Below are 17,354 nucleotides of genomic sequence, written 5' to 3' on the forward strand. Positions count from 1 at the left end.
GGGCAGCATCTGTGGAGAGGGAAACAGAGTTAACGTTTCAGGTTGATGACCTTTCTTTAGAACTCTTTAAATTCTGTTCCACTTTCTGCTGAGTGTCTAGGATCACGACCACCTGTTTTAAACGGCCGAGAAGGTGAAACCGTATAAATGAGGAAATAAGATGGAAGATTATGGAAAATGGCATGCTGATGCCATTTTTGTTCCATTTGCATACATTTGCCCAAAAATGGATGGTGTTTCCTGCAGCTGCCAGAATTAAACAGCGAAAATTAGAGCAGGCACAAAAGTGGATAGGATTTGGAGTTACAGAACGCCACCCAATTTTCTAATTGGGTCTACCTGATGTATGCCCATGAATCGGGTGTACCCGATTGGAATATCCAGGCTGATTGTGTTAATTTGTAAACTGAAACCTTTTACAACATGCATCTATAATAATCCCAAATGGCAGTAAGTCTATATTCATTGGGCGAAAGCTGCTGGTCAGCCAGTACCATCAATCAGCAAGATTGTTTTTCCATTTATAAAGGGGCTGAAAAGAATATTGGTGCTGGCAGTTTTAGAGGGTCAAAGCTAAGACTGTTAGGTGGGCACCACTTGCGATGTTGTCCAGCAGAACTGTACGCCAGGTTAATGCCAGCTTTCAGGTCACCCAGAATTGGTATGGGAATTCTCTATCTTCGGCCCCACACCGACTGACATCAACGGGCCATGTTTAGGTAGAAAGGAAGTTCTGCACCACCCAGACTCCTGCAGAAAATGATATGGAGGCTTTGTAATGCGACTGAGAAATTGGATGGCATAAAAATATCCCCCATATTATTAGCTTTAAAGTATTAGATAAAAAATGTTTTTGTGACTTATTTTGAAGGTATTACAACTTATGTTTTGTGCAATTTTGCAAGCTGTAAATTCAAACGGATATTGATATGTGAGAGAAAAAGAGAGTTCAAAAATATTGACAAAACTAAATCCGAGACTTAAAAGGTGATTTTAACTCTGCTTGCCTGGCAAATACTGGGGCAGGCAGGCAGTTAACATCACCCGTGGGACTCACCGCTGACGTCCCGCACTGATCCTGCAGGCTATGATATTAACCTGCTCTTTAGAGCAAGCGAGAAGGACACCCACTGGAAACCAGCGGGGTCCTTCTTTAAATATGCAGATGGAGCCATAGGGGCCCGACTGCTATTCTAACTAGAGGGCTATGCGAGGAGGTGGTTGTGGCTTTCCCCTCAGACTAACCTAGCGCGAAGAGTAGCCAGGGCCAGAAGAGTCCCAAAAATGTACGTCTTTTTACTTTTTTGTAGGAGGAGTGTTCCTTCGGGCACCACAAGGAAAGTTTAGGCTTCCCCTGCCCTGAGCTTTCCCCTCCCCCGATCGTGAAGCCCTCCCGAAACCTCCTTCCCCCACCCCGACTACCTGAGTGCCGGTGACATTTCCTTTGATCCACAGTAGTGGCTATTTGCTGCCTGACATTGCTGCTACTTCCTGCCGGTTTCGGGTCCTGGAGTAAAAGGCTCCCTGGCCTCACGTTGCCATGGTCAGGACGGTTTGCCGGTCATCTCGTCCCCCACTCGCCCGATGCCCACCCCGAGTTAAAATCAGGGCAAACTTTAGAGCATGAACATCACAAAACTGATTTTTTTTTAATTAAAAAAGATTGAAAGGAGACAGGATCTTAATCTTTGAAAGGTTGAAGCTAATATGGGACACATGTTTTAAAAAAAAAGTCTAGCAACGAAAAGATGTTTCTCTCCAGAGTAGTCAAAATATTGAATTAAGTCCCAACAGAAGTAATTACTCCTACATATTGATTAACACCTTTGAAAAAAAGGTTAGACAAGTATCTGGTCAACATTATTAGAGTAAGATAGTCAAAGATAATCAGATATTGTTGCTTGGACCATGGAATGTTATCTGTGGAATGTAAGTGGTTAAATAATGTATCTTGTAAAGTTCGACTGGTATTCTGGAGTTTTACAAGATTACTTTGGGTGATTAAGGAGAAATTCCACAGAGTTTTATATTCTTAGAAGCTTTACCTGTGGTTACTCACCTCAGTCTGAAGAATAAATAAATTTGTTTATGTCCATAATAAAGCCAAGTATAGCTTGTGGAAGGAATGGGCCCGATAAGCAAAATTAGCTTTACTTAATTCATATATTCTTAAATATTGATGGTGTCCATCTAAAAAAATTGATTTATTACATTTTAATATTTTAAAAATTATTTAACATAAATAGAATCAGATCATAACATATTCTTTCCTTCTTAGTCTGGAAATTATTTTTGGGGCAAGTATGTATTCCAGAAAAAAACAGTTATCAGGAATTGACATTTGTACCGTTACTGCTAATTCAAAAAAATTTTATGTCTTAGAAATTATCCTAAAATACACACAACAAAGCACAATGTAGTAAACTTAAAAAGTAGTCAAAGCAAGCTTTATTAGACAGCTGAATTACATATTTGAAACAAAAGATAAAAAAGATACGTGTCATCTAAGGTCATGGTGATGCACTGCAGCTAAAGAAAGAAATGTGTTTATAAGAGGAATAGTTTGCCCTTGCCAGGAATTTAGTACTTAAAACATATTGACTTAAGACTTTTGGCAGTACTAAAGCTTGGTGCAAGTGTGACATATAACTCAAGTGATGTAAAGGTTTACCAATAGCAGAAAATGGCACCTTACTTAAATAAATGGGATCCCTCCCCTGGTAATTGGCTCTGTTGGTGCTTTTTAGTCCATTAATGGTAAGCGTTTACTGCTGAATTGGGTCCATATAGGAAAATATGACGTGACATTAGCACCATGAAAGCATAGTTTAACGCCAAGCCTGTTATTTTCCGGCTGGCATTAATTCATTGTAAAAAATATTGACAATTGGAATATAATGTTTCTTAAAATGGTTCTGTTTGGATTCTGAGCAAAAATGTATTAATTTCATAGGAATGCACAGCTGAAAGTCCTTAGTTAATTTATGTGAATACAATGGGTATAAACAACAAAAAAAGTTTTGACTTTATTAAAGTTTTTATTCACTTAACTTCCCCATATTGACAATGCTTAACCATATCCCTTTAGGGATTAAGAAGCCACGTATTCTGTCATATTATCCACAGATGTGACCGTACATGAATTCCTACAATCTAGTCAAAGTACACGTTATGAATACAAGATCTTCCTCAACTGATTAGGGGTAGCGTTATGTGAATAACTTCTTACCAAAATATTTTTATTCACTGATAAAGAATTCATGGTAAAATAGTTTGTTAGAATTACTGCTGCACAAGTGTTTTGCATAAGATGAAAGTTTAGAGAATCAATCTCAATAGTACTAATGAATAAATTAGAGAAAGATAAGAAAGGTTGCAATGGAAATTGGGGCTAGAGCTACATAATTCTTTTTAGGTGTTCACTAAAACTGATCTTATATGTTCAACAAAACAACCAACTCTTAAAAACATTTTTTTTAAATATCAGGTTAGTTTTAAAGATCCATGTCTTTTAATCATGAATTAATGAATTGTGTCTGTTCTAAGCCTAATTTTATTCTTGGTACCTAGCTTAATAAGAGGCAGAAGTGTTTATGTGTAAAAGTATGGCATTTCTACATAGATTAACTTTGAAAGGTATTTTGAAAAATCTGTGGCCCTGAAATGCTGAATCTTGTGATCTGCCACTGAAAGTGTGGCAAGAGAGAACATCTGGCCCAACCAATGGCCCTGACACAGAAAGTGTAGCAAGAGGGAATATCTGGCCCAACCAATGGCTCTGACACTGAAAGTGTAGCAAGAGGGAATATCTGGCCCAACCAATGGCTCTGACACGGAAAGTGTGGCAAGAGAGAACATCTGGCTCATCCAATGACCCTGACACAGAAAGTGTAGCAAGAGGGAATATCTGGCCCAACCAATGGCTCTGACACTGAAAGTGTGGCAGAAGGGAACATCTGGCCTGTCCAATGGCCCTGACACTGATCCCGCCAGAAATCTCAGGGTCAGCTCATTTAATATTGCTGGGTGGGACAAATGTGTGAGTCCCACCTCAATTAGTGAGATGGGCCTGAGAGGCCCAGAAAATGTATGGGGAGTCAGAGGAAGTACTTGTGTGTGCGCAGCTGCAGCATTGAAAGTTGGACTGCTCTTACAGTAAAACTAGCAAACAGGGAGGTGAAGATACGGCTGCAACAAGAACAGCAGCAAACTTCTCAAAGAGCGATATAAATATTCTTCTTACTGAAACTAGGCACATGGATGCAATAGTGAGAGTGCACAACAAGAGACCTGCCAATGCAGAAATCAGGACCATGTGGAAGGGTATAGACCCTCCTACATATACCCAGCCACCAGGGTGTATGGCCCCATAAGATATATTTGTGCAATTATGTGTTAAGAGGCCTCTGTCCTGTGGGAAGTGTTCAGATGTTCCTGAAGCTGCTATTCACTCCAGGATGCGCTGCATTGTGGAGAAGCCCTCTTTGATAGTGCTGCAAAGGATTCTGCCGCTATTCCTGCCATCTGCCCCACATCATGAGTTATAATGTGGTTGGAGCACCTGAGCATGAGAGATGCACCTGGAACACCAGCAAATAGACTAACCTTGCTTTATCGGGCAATGTCAGCCCATTTGTGTGTTTGTCCCTACTATCTCTGCAGTTACATGCTGAATGCTTTGGATGGCGCCATGTAAATGCTGATCGCAATAAAAAAATTCTGCATTAAAACTTGAATATTAATTCTTAAGGTATTAAAAGGCTGATGAATGCAATTTTGGCAGATTTGTTTTAGGATGCAGTTATGCTTCCACTTTCGTGATATTTTGCACTTGCCTCAGCAGGATTAATAGGAGTATAAGTCACATGTGAGATCTTGATGTGACCCCCAATTACATTAAATCCAAATGGTGTGCGATCCCTCCAAGAGGGCATCTCACACAGCTTTGAGTTTCACACTGACTGCAGTATAAATCCAATCAAATGCAAAGCTCCGTGTAAAAGTGTTCCGATGTTTCACTGGATGGGGTAGATTTTGATTTTGTGCAATAGTGTAAAACAGAGTCGGCAGCCCGTTTTACATCTCTCCTGATTTTTATTTCCATTGACTTCACCTGTTTTACTCTATCGCACAGTCACGATCTACCCCGAAGACAATGAACCTTTTAAAATTTTAAATGGCATACTTTTAATGTTAAGATTCAGATGATCCCACTGCTAACCTAACATTAAAAATTAGCAGCCCATGGAGCAGAGTTTTGCGCACACATCTGCATAGCTTTGCGTGTTAGCCAGACTTGGGTCAGCACGCACTATAACTAGGGTTGTGCTGGCAAATACTGCTCTCAGGTCAATAGTTCCAAATAACTTCAGCCTTAAGTAACTGAACAAACTACCAAACAGGGAATACACCAATGCATCAAATTTTGCTTTTTTTTTAGTAAAAGGGATGTGAGTTAACAACAACAACTTGCATTCATATAGCAACTTTAGCATATAGGATGTTCCCTACAGGGAAATAAAAGGGACAGACACCAGCTATGGGAGAGAGGTTAGGATAGGTGACCGAAGGCTAAGTTGAAAAGATGGCTTTTGAGAAGGTTTATAAAGGAAGACAGAAAAGTAGAGAGGTGGAGAAATTTAGGGAGGTAGTTCCAGAGATTAGGGCTAAGACAACTGAAAGCTCTGCCACTGACAGTGGGGCAAAAGGAGCAGCAAATGCTCAGGAGGTCAAAGTGAGAGAACAGAATGGTGTGGAAGGAGATAAATGGAGGATATTGCAGCTGTAGGACAAGTGAGGTTGTGTAGGGATTTGAAGACGAGGACAAGACTTTTAAATTGGAAGTGTTGAGGGACAGAGAGCCAACATAGGTCAGCGAGGATGGAGGGATGGTCAAGTAGGATAGAGTGGGGGACAGGATTCGAGCAGCTGTATTTTGGAAAAGTCTGAGTTTATGGAGGATGGGTGGCCAGCAAGGAAAATATTGGAGTGAATCAGAAATGTGGATAAAGTTTTCAACGGCAGGGGAGCTGAGATAGGGGTGGAGATAGTCGTTGTCGACCAACATTAAAATGGCTTTGTTATTTGGTAAGTGCCTTGCAAGATTTAACTTTACTTTTTAAAATTAATTTTATGCTCATTAAGGAGTGTTATTGATGGGAATAGAATGGTTTTCATTTCATAGGCCCAGTCAGTTTCAAGTACTCCCAGAGCAACTATAGCACAGTTAGGTGCAGAGTGAAGATCCCTCTTCTCTATTTCACCAACATGCCTGTGGCCCAACTTCAGAAAATAATTCTCCTGCGGTGGCAATGTGCCATTTTTTTCATTTCTAATACTGGCCCATGCTGTGCCCTTTCTGTTGGAGATTGCCAATTTAGTGTCAATTGATAGTGATTTGTATTCAGAGAATTCTGGAATAACATGATTAGTGATGTCATACCATCACTACAATAAATTTTTGAATAAAAATCTAAACAAGAAACAAACTCATTGTAAAAGCTTTTGCAATAATAAGTGCAGTGTCAGCTGCAGTGAGAACAAAATCCCAGTGGGAAATCTGAAAGTGCTACAGCTAAACTCATGAAGGGGTCTACTTTTGGCTTTCCTAGGAACACAGCTTGCCTGAAACACTTTCCAGTCTTTTGACATTAACAACCATTTTATTAGAATTCCCAGTTTCCCAACATGCAAATAACATTCAGTGGATTAGGAATTTATAGAGGCTAAGAAAAATACAGCGCTAATGTTCTCAGAACATCTTTTGTTTAATTGATATGATCAGGTAGAATCAATACAAAATGCTTTTGCATTGCATTACTGTGCAGTTATGGTGCCAGGAGGAGCACTCCTGCTTCTTCCTGGGTTCACATCAATGTAAGTAAGGACCGCTGGTTAGGCCACTGTGGGGGAGTCCAAGTGCATGAGATCGTGTCAAGAAATTGGACCCCCCCAACTCTAATTTTTTGCCTGTACAGTAGGATCTTCCATTGCTGACTTCAGTGCACTTTCTGGGGTCGAAGGAGATTCTCCCAATCCCTTACCAATGATGGGCATACAAGAGGCTTTTCTGGGTTGCCCGGCCACTGAAAGAGGCCACAAATTGTGGCGCTGGCTGCTGGATCCAGCGCTGCCAGGTCTGGGCAGTGCCAGATCTCCCTCAGAAAGATGGCCCATACAAAAAAAAATCTTCAATTTTTGGGAGTCTAGACTACTGAGATTTTTGAGATGTTCTGCCCGGCTACTGAGGGGCAAGGAATGTGATAGCTTCCTTTGTTGGGAGCTCCCACCTGACCCCTGTCCTGTCCTGTGCCAAAGGCCTTTTTTGGGATGGGCAGAGGCTCTGCACCTTACAAGGCCCTGTGGAATCCCCAATGTAAGGCTGATTTGTGGCTCTTCTGAAGCATTCCCACTGGAGTTGCAGTCGATGTGTGGGAAGGGCTATGGATTTTTGCCTCCTAACTAAATATTTTGCATTGGTTTTTACAAACTACGGTAAAGGTGAAAATGGAAGTGAACTAGAGGTGTATATAAAGCAATTGTTAGAAATAACCGTAGAAAAGGAATTGGTTCTGAAAAAAAATAACAGAACTCAGGATGAATAAGCCAACAGGTCCTGATGGCATGCATCCGAGACTACTGAAAGAAATTAGAGATTTCTAAATTTTTAAATCCCACTTAAATATCCAAATTCTGCAATTGGACACAATGGCTGGGAATTTCCTTGGATCTGCTCCTGCTCTGTTGCTGTAACTTCATAGAAGGAGTTTCTGCCACACTTCGGGCGATGTTACGGTGGCAGAGTGGACGAAGTTCCAAGAAATTCCATCAAGAAGTGAGAGAAGGATAAAATGGCTAACTGTGGAAGAATTAGCCCAATTTCAATTGTAGGGCTGGATTCTCCTCTTCCGGCAGGACACTCTTCCATCGCTTTGACCCCGCCATAACTCTGAGCCAATGATGTCATCAGGACCCGACATACATATGCTTTGGGCAGGTGTCCTTGCCACGTGCTCAGGAGAGCAGGTGAAAATCAAAACCTGTCAATTTCCAGCAGCTCCAAAGTGGGTAAGTAACTTGGGTGATTTTAACTGCCTACCAGCCCGGTTTCCATTGATCACCCCAAAAGAGTTGGGGTAAGTGATTGTTGCTTAGTTTGGAGAAGGGTTGGAAGTGGTGTACCCCAGGGATAAATGCTATTGTTCTCAGTTTTTAGGATTTGGACTTGAGTATAGGGAACACAATCACAAAAGTAGGAGGTATGGTAAATAGTGAGGGGGACTTCAGGAAGACACAGACAAATGGGCAGTCAGTGACAGTTGCAATTTAATGTGGAAAAGTATGCATTTTGGGAGGAAAAACAAGAAATGGAAATATAAACTTATTGTAAAGCTGCTGAAGAGAGCGACCTAAAGGTTCAAATACATAATTCCCTGAAAGTGCAATTGCAAGTAGTTAAACCCATAAACAGGCCAATAGGCTTTTTGGGTTTTGGGTTTTCTAAATAGCGGCATAGAGTACAAGAGCAAAGAAGTAATGATGGATTTGTACAAAGCATTGGTTGGGCTATAGTTCATTGTGCTGTGTGCTGTGTGTAATTTTGGGCACTCTATTATAGAGAACGTACAGCATAAATTCACCCGGAAGATGCCAGGGATTGGAAACTATAGTTATGAGGAGAGATGAGATTCTGGCACTATTTCCACTGGAACAGAGAAGGCTAAGAGGAGATTTAATAGAGATTTTTTTAAATTATGAAGTTTTGATAGAGCAAATAAGAAAGAATATTTCTACTGAAGAGAGCTTAAGGGAGTGAAGTCAGAAAAAATTTCTTGTTGCAGAGGATTATTTCCCATAGGGAATGGTTGAGTCAGAGACCATTATATCTTTTAAGGGAAAATTTAATAAATATTTGAAGCAGAGAAAGATACAGGGCTCAGGGGAGAGATAACGGCAGTGGGATTAGTTTTAGATTGCTCTTTTAAAGAGCTGGTAGCGATACAATGGGTTAAATGGTTTCTTTCAGTGCCGTAAATTTCTTTGGTTCTTTGGAGATATTGGTATTGCACTGAAAATAATTGGTTAATGGATAAAAACACAATGTAGATACTTGTATTTCTGAATTCCTCTTGTGAAGCTACCTCCTGGGTAACTCTGGCCCAAGCTTAAACTCACAAGTCCAGGGACATGCTCAGTGGAGGCTGGGGAGGTCCAGCACCCCCCTGTTTGGCACACAGGTCAAAAATCACTCAGGGGAAAGGCAGAACAAGAAATGACCAGATCTCCAACTACAAGGCCAGTAAGACACTCAAAGTGGAGGGCAGAGGCTCATTGTTCTGGTTGCAGGCTAAAACATTTGCTCAGGATGGGGCATGCTTGCATGATGGACAGGATGCAGACAACGGACGATGGCCTTGCGAGGGGGTGCATTGCTTGCCTGATGTTTGGTCACAGGGTCCCAAAAGACAGTCAGAAGTCATGTGAGTCCATCTTTGGGACACTGAAAGAAATAGGTTCGGGGAGAGAGGTTTTCTTCATTGCAGGTAAACCAATATATCTTGAAGGAGGAAGGCAAACAGTACATCAGCATGACCGGGAAAATAAGTGACAGGCCAGAGACGTCATAGTAAGGAAGTCTCACTGGATAGGGATTCTTAGCAAAAATATATGGTCCATTCAGGGAAAGCTTAGACACTGCAGTGGATTCTCATCTTTGAGAAGGAGTTCGGGGAAGGTGATAGTTATTAGGAAGCCATCCTGGGCTATTTTGAATGGAAGGGCTCTGGGTAGGTCATCAAGGGATTCCAATGAGGTGCAGCAGGACTGCGCAGCTACTGAAAATTTACAATCTTAAGAGCATGAAGGCTCTTTTTTAAATCCATCTTGAGGCTACCTAATTTAAACTTGGTGTGGAATTACCTGCTCTCCTGCTCATTCTCGACCAGAAACTCAGTTTCACACAAAATCCGAAAGACCAATCAAATGACCATTATTCAATCTACACTGTGTTGCTGTGTGGGTTTTTTCTTAACAGGTTGCAAAGGGTAGCCATGGCCTCCCAATAGCCATCCACTCTCTCACTCAGCACATTCAAACAATGCAGGCTGCATGGACCGCTGCTGAATCATGGCACACAATTGTTGGCACCAAGTGGAGTCACAGTAGTGAAAAACAGTGGGAAGGCACGTGCATTTGTTTCATTAAAATGTTTTATCACCAACCAAATATATGCAGACTTAGGGCAAAGTGGGGGAATGCCCATATGTGGCCTGACATAAGAAAGTAGGCAGAGCCGGTGGGTGGGCATTGCCTGCCAGATCCAGCGAGTTAGGTTGCCATTAATTTTGTGAGCCTTAACCTTCTTCAAAAGACTTCCATGTGGTTCGTTACCAAATACTTTCTGAAAATCCACGTAAGTTAAATCCAGTCTTTATTCACTAGTTATCTCCGCAAGTAATTTCTGCAGAATAGTGAGACATGAGCTAAATCTATGTAGACTATGTAGGCAAGTTAAGTAAGGAATGGGGGGGGGAGGAATTGGGAAAGTCCGCAATTAGGGGAGGGGTCGAAGCCTGGGGCAGGGAATGCTCAAAGTATCTAAAAAACCTTCAAAAATTAAAAAAAAGTTAGACTTGCCTGGGCCTCCTCTGGCCAGGATCCCGGCTGCTGACAGCTTTCACTGGCGGGTTTGAAAATGTGCAGCCCTTAGTCAGGCCCGCAGTTAAAATGGCGTGCGTGTCCCAGTGAAGTCATCGAGACGTGACATTGCTATTTAAATTAGGCCCCCCGCTCCTCTGGGACAGGCAGCCTTTTTGTGCCTGATTTCAGGCTAGTTAAATTAGTGAGAGGAGGAAACGCGTAGGAAACATGGCACAAACCCATTCCCCACCATCCCCCTGCCACTACCGTTCCCGCTGAATGGATGGGGAGGGGAGGGGTTAAATTACCCTCTTAAGATTCCATCTGAGTGGATAACATTAAAAGTCTTGCTTTAGATTTCAAATAATAACGCAAACTGACAGATAAGACGATGTATTCAAAGCAGAGTAATGACTTTTTTCATTTTGCTCTTATTAAAACTCCAGTAAGTGGATTAGGTTTAGTAAAATCCCATGGTGATAGGTTGTTTGTGCCATTTTAACAGATTAGACTTTATTAAACATATATCAGAGGCTCAAAGAACAGGAATTTATGTATATTGGAAAGATAGAATTTTGATCAACAAAGAGCTCAAAAATCATCAGTATATATATATTCATGACTTGGATGAAGGAATAGAGAGTTGTATATGCAAGTTTGCAGATGACACTAAGTTAGGAGGAACAGTAAATTATATGGGTGGAAACAGGAAGTTGCAAAGGGACATAGACAGACTGTGAGTGAGCAAAACTGGCAGATAGAGTTCAATGTCGGGAAGTGTGAGGTCACTTTGGATCTGAGAAAGACAAATCGGAATATTTTCTTAAAGGTAAGAGATTAGAAGCTGTAGAGGTATTCCCTTCAGTTTAGAAGGATGAGAGGTGACCTAATCGAGGTGTTTAAAATGATAAAGGGTTTCGATAGGGTAGATAAAGAGAAACTATTTCTTCTGGTACGGGAATCTAGAACAAGAGAGCATAATCTTAAAATTAGAGCTCGGCCATTTAGGAGTGAAATCAGGAAGCACTTTCTCACCCAAAGGGTAGTGGAAATCTGGAACTCGCTCCCCCAACTGGCTGTGGATGCTGGGTCAATTGAAATTTTCAAGACTGAGATCGATAGATTTTTATTAGGTAAAGGTATCAAGGGAAATGGATCAAAGGCGGGTAAATAGAATTGAGGTACAGATCAGCCATGATCTAATTAAATGGTGGACAGGTTCTAGGGACTGAATGGCCTACTCCTGATCTTATGTTCCTTGGGGCCCAACAGTGGCCTCCAGCTATGCTGGCTGACTCCTGCCCACTGGTGTCACATCATTAAAGCCGGGTTCGAGCGGGAGTTGGGCCTAACTTATTTAAATGAGGCCCAGGCCTCACATTGGAAAGCTGGGGTGGGCCTAAAGCTCGCACTACTGGCCTCACTCTCATCCCTCACCCCCAGTTAAAATTGGAGCTAACGTGCTCACCTAACAGAAACACTTTTCCTTTACAAGACTGCTGCAACCCTTAAAATAGCAGCAGCACTGGATATCCCGTCTCCATAACCTGCAATCTTTCAGCGTCTGACAGGTTACCTAGCAGAAGTTCATCTTGAATACTAATGAGGCAGTAAATCAAAAGTTAACATGGTAATTATGTGTAACTCAGGCAGGTGTAAAGCCTATTGTGCACTATTCTTGTGGCTCGAGGGTGGGCAATGCAAAATCCAACCCATAGACTGTAATAAGAATTCTATATTTTCTGTAATGGAATAGCATTAATTTTTTTTTTTACAGAGTCAGACATTTAGGATAGGCTCAATAAACTTGGTCTCTATACTTTAGAGAAGCGTTGACCTAGGGTGATTTTTTCAAGGTTTATAAAGTAATGAAGGGGCTAGATTATGTTTATGCAGACCAATTATTTCAACTGAATAGATTAGGGAGGACCAGGAGTAACACTTACAAGTTATATAAGGACTGAACTAGGTTGGATGTTAGGGTTTTTCTCCCCCTGAGGATAGTGGACCTGTGAAACAGGTTGCTGGCTCATGCGGTGAATGTTGATTCGCTGTTTTCCTTCAAACGAGAGCTGTACCTGTTTCTGGTGGGGTGGAGATTACCTGGTACAAGAGGTTGGTATCCTGTAATGGAAATCAGGGCCAATGTGATCTCCTGGAATAGTTTCGAGCACCAGTTTTATCCCCCCTTAATTGCCCTGGTTTTTATTTGTTTTTTTCGCCTCTCTTTGGAGATTACATGGCCTCAGGTGGGTGAAGAGTGCATGTATTGTAATGAGTGAGGCATCACAACTGTGTAGGACAAGCTGAATGGGCCAGTAGGTCTTTTCTTGTCCATTATTTTTGTATGTTCATATATTCGTATTTGAAACGGTCGTTTCTGTTAATAAATGCACAGGGTTTATAAGAACATAAGAACATAAGAAATAGGAGCAGGAGTCGGCCAATCGGCCCTTCGAGCCTGCTCCACCATTTAATAAGATCATGGCTGATCTGATCCTAACCTCAAATCTAAATTCATGTCCAATTTCCTGCCCGCTCCCCGTAACCCCTAATTCCCTTTACTTCTAGGAAACTGTCTATTTCTGTTTTAAATTTATTCAATGATGTAGCTTCTACAGCTTCCTGGGGCAGCAAATTCCACAGACCTACTACGCTCTGAGTGAAAAAGTTTCCCCTCATCTCAGTTTTGAAGGAGCAGCCCCTTATTCTAAGATTATGCCCCCTAGTTCTAGTTTCACCCATCCTTGGGAACATCCTCACAGCATCCACCCAATCAAGCCCCTTCACAATCTTATATGTTTCAATAAGATCGCCTCTCATTCTTCTGAACTCCAATGGGTAGAGTCCCAATCTACTCAACCTCTCCTCATATGTCCACCCCCTCATCCCCGGGATTAACCGAGTGAACCTTCTTTGTACTGCCTCGAGAGCAATTATGTCTTTTCTTAAGTATGGAGACCAAAACTGTATGCAGTATTCCAGGTGCGGTCTCACCAATACCTTATATAACTGCAGCAATACCTCCCTGTTTTTATATTCTATCCCCCTAGCAATAAACACCAACATTCCGTTGGCCTTCTTGATCACCTGCTCACCTGCATACTAACTTTTTGATTTTCTTGCACTAGGAGCCCCCAGATCCCTTTGTACTGCAGTACTTTCCAGTCTCTTGCCATCAAGATAATAACTTGCTCTCTGATTTTTCCTGCCAAAGTGCATAACCTCACATTTTCCAATATTGTATTGCATCTGCCAAATCTCCGCCCACTCACCCAGCCTGTCTATATCCCCTTGTAGGTTTTTTATGTCCTCCTCACGCTCTACTTTCCCTCCCATCTTTGTATCATCTGCAAACTTTGATATGTTACACTCGGTCCCCTCCTCCAAATCGTTAATGATTCAGGCACCTGTCAGCTATACTGACATTTATTTACGTATTGCCTCCCACAATAAAAATAAATCAACTTTTTAAATAATTGTTATTCTAAATGTGTTCTGCATATAAAAGAACTAAACAAAAACATATAAACATACTCACACCAATGTGAATGTATAATCCCAAACAGATAGTTGATTTGGTGGAGAGCCTTCTTAGATTAGTTCACTAAAATTGAAGCATTCTTTTCAATGTCTGTGCTCCTTACTTCAAAATGGTCTTGAAAATCTAGGTAGAACCTAGTGAGCCATTTTTAAAAGTGTTTATAGTAATCCAAAAGTTTAACTTTGTCACATTTCCTGTTGTAGCATGATAAACGTGGAGCATTTTCTGATGTTATTTTCAGACCTTTCTGTGATTTTGGGGCAGTCATTTTTCAGGGCTCATTACAATGTGGAGTAAATATATTGATGTAAATCCTATTGCTCAGCAGAACCATTTCTTTATAGGTTGATGCATAGTTTCTGAAAATCTACTGGAAAAGTTCAATTTTTACGTAGGTAAAATCTTTCTCCGCAACATTACTTTAAAAATCGCAGGAAATTAATGTGCTGTACTCAAGGTATCATGTAAATGCTCCTTTTCTGCAGATGCTGTCATTGGGGGTAATTTTAATTGCCCCACGATGGGTGGGAGAGGGTCGGGGTGGGGGAGGTTAAATCTGTAAATACGTGAAACCCGACCCCAACCCGCTGCGAACGCGCCTACTTCTGGTTTGACCGCGGCGGATTGGCAGGCGGCCAAGTAACTCGCTCTGGAGAGGCAGGTCCATGATTATAATATTTAAATAAAGCTCCATTCCTCAGATTTTTGGAGCCATTTGAATTTAACGGCTGTGGGCTGGGTTTCCCAGGGCTCGGGAAACCCAGCAACTAAAGGGAGGCGGGAGATGCCGGTTCCAGCAGCTAAGTGCTTTTCCAGAATTGTTTGTGGGCCAGGAGGAGCAGGACTGCTTCTCTCGGCCCCCCAAGCGAATCTTCTGCTAACCCCCCTCCCCCCACAACGATCGGCCAACCCCCTCGGCGATCTGCCGCCACCCCCAGGATTGGCTGACCCCCCCTGCGATCTGGCTCCCTCCCCGCAATCTTCCGACCCCTCCGCGATCTGCCTCCTTCCCCGCGATTTTCCACCCCCCTGCAACCTTCTGACCCAGCCACGATCTTCAGCTCCTCCCCGATCTCCAGACACCGCCTCCCACACCCCGTGATCTGCCCGCCACTATGGCCCAATCTTTCCCTCCGTGCTATGCTCTGAGCCGTCCCCACCAAGGCCCGATCTTTTCCGATTGCCAGGCACCGTCCCCAAGGTTCAACGGCTGTAGCCTTGTACCGCAGGCTTTCCCACCTGGCAGCCAGCCGATCTTTCAATCTGGCCGACTGCCAGGTGGGAATCGGAGTAAAAAAATTATAATGAGGTCCTGCCATTAAATTCGACAGGATCTCCGCATCGGCGGCATTTCCAGATTTTCTGGCCGCAAACACACTCCCCTGCTCCCTCCCTGCCTCCCCGTAAATATCAGCGCCATTATGTCCCTACGTATAATGTACCAATAATCAAGACTAGACCCACAGTACGCATGCATGTTTCCTCATTTTACAATCATAAATGGAGAATGTTGAGCATGTGACTGGTTTTAAGTGATGTTGAGTGTTTCCTGGCTTGTTGGCATAGCAGCCCATTAAGTACTGTTGATTATCTTACTTTGGATTTCTCCAGGCTGCTGAATCATATAAATCAAGTTACCATCAACAATACGAACAAAGACAAATGATTTTGCAGCAGACCAACATTTCACATGATTTAACCCAGGCAAGGTTTTCTAAGAGATGCTTTTCTGCGGCATCACTGTCAGACTTCTGCTTACAACAAAAGTACCACAGAGTCCTTCTCACTTTCAATATAGGGAGCAATTGCTCAATATTATCCTCTGTTGATGTTCTAACCATTTTTTACTCAGGTTAAATCTTATGCCTCACTTTTGCCAGAAGTACACATTACATCACAGCAGCATGAGTTGTTTGCAGCCTTTTAATTGTAGGGGAGATGATTCACAATCTGTAGGATAGGATTATCTTTCAGGTTGTGATTCAGGTTAAATGGCTATTATAGCTTTGAAAATGGATCAAGTGCAAGGGTTCATACCACTGCATGCAATCAATGCAGGTTGTCATTTGTATGTAATTTTTATTGTTTATAGATGTGAAATATTACTGCTGATGCCAATGCTCAATGACTGAGAATGAAAAGAAAAAAATGCTTGTGACCTTGTCTGCCAAATCATGAGAATCACTGAAAGCACATAAGGTTTACATCTGCAACCACAGCAACTTTTATAACAGTACACATCTTCCCCTATTTGTAACAACAACTGAGGCCTTTAAATGTAGTACAAGCTTGTAGAAAACTCTGAGGCATACTGTGATGTACTTTTCTACATAGTTGCTAAAAAGTATAAAAATAAACATCAAACCAATATCTCATTTATAGTCACAAGTTTAATCAAATCAGTGAAAAAAAACAGGTGATTTGGCTCCAGTTCAATTATAAACATCCCTATTTAGTTGACTTTGAATTAACAAAACCTGCTTTTTTGTTGGGTTGTAGTTCTTCTGATTTGAATAAATGTGGGCTTTTATCACTATAGATAGATGCTGATGAGCCCCATAGCAGGATTCTTAGCACTGGTAAAGTATATCTGCCACAAACTCACCTGCCTTCTATTCAACTTAAGTTATTTTGTTTCCCATTTCTGGATATTCCTTTATACCTTTAAACAGGCTTATCCTCCACACATGTTATCCTCCTCACTAAAATGAAATACATTTTTAAGTCTATAACAGGACGTGGTGTGGATGGCTATAGCATCCACAAAATCTGCATGTTCGCACATATGCAGATTTTAAAACAAATGAATGAAATGGTTTCATGAACTAGACGTGGTGCTTCTGCATGTTTCAACCTGAATTATAGATCTAAACATAAACAACAACTACCAGTTATGTGGTGCTTTTAAGTAATAAAATGTTCCACTTTATGGAGGAGAGAACAGACCGAGTGTAGAAGAAGAATTAGAAGAGGTGACTGAAAGCCTGCGTGCAAAGTTTAGGTCTTTGACCTGAAACGTTAACTCTGTTTCTTTCTCCTTAGATGCCGCCTGACTTGCTGAGCTTTTCCAGCATTTTCTGTTTTTATTTCAGATTTCCAGTATCCACAGTATTGTGCTTTTGATTTGGTGAAATGTTAGATTTTGAGGAGGGTTTTAAAGGTAGGGAGAAAG

This window comes from Heptranchias perlo, chromosome 5 (genome assembly GCF_035084215.1).
Source record: "Heptranchias perlo isolate sHepPer1 chromosome 5, sHepPer1.hap1, whole genome shotgun sequence".
NCBI lineage: Eukaryota > Metazoa > Chordata > Chondrichthyes > Hexanchiformes > Hexanchidae > Heptranchias > Heptranchias perlo.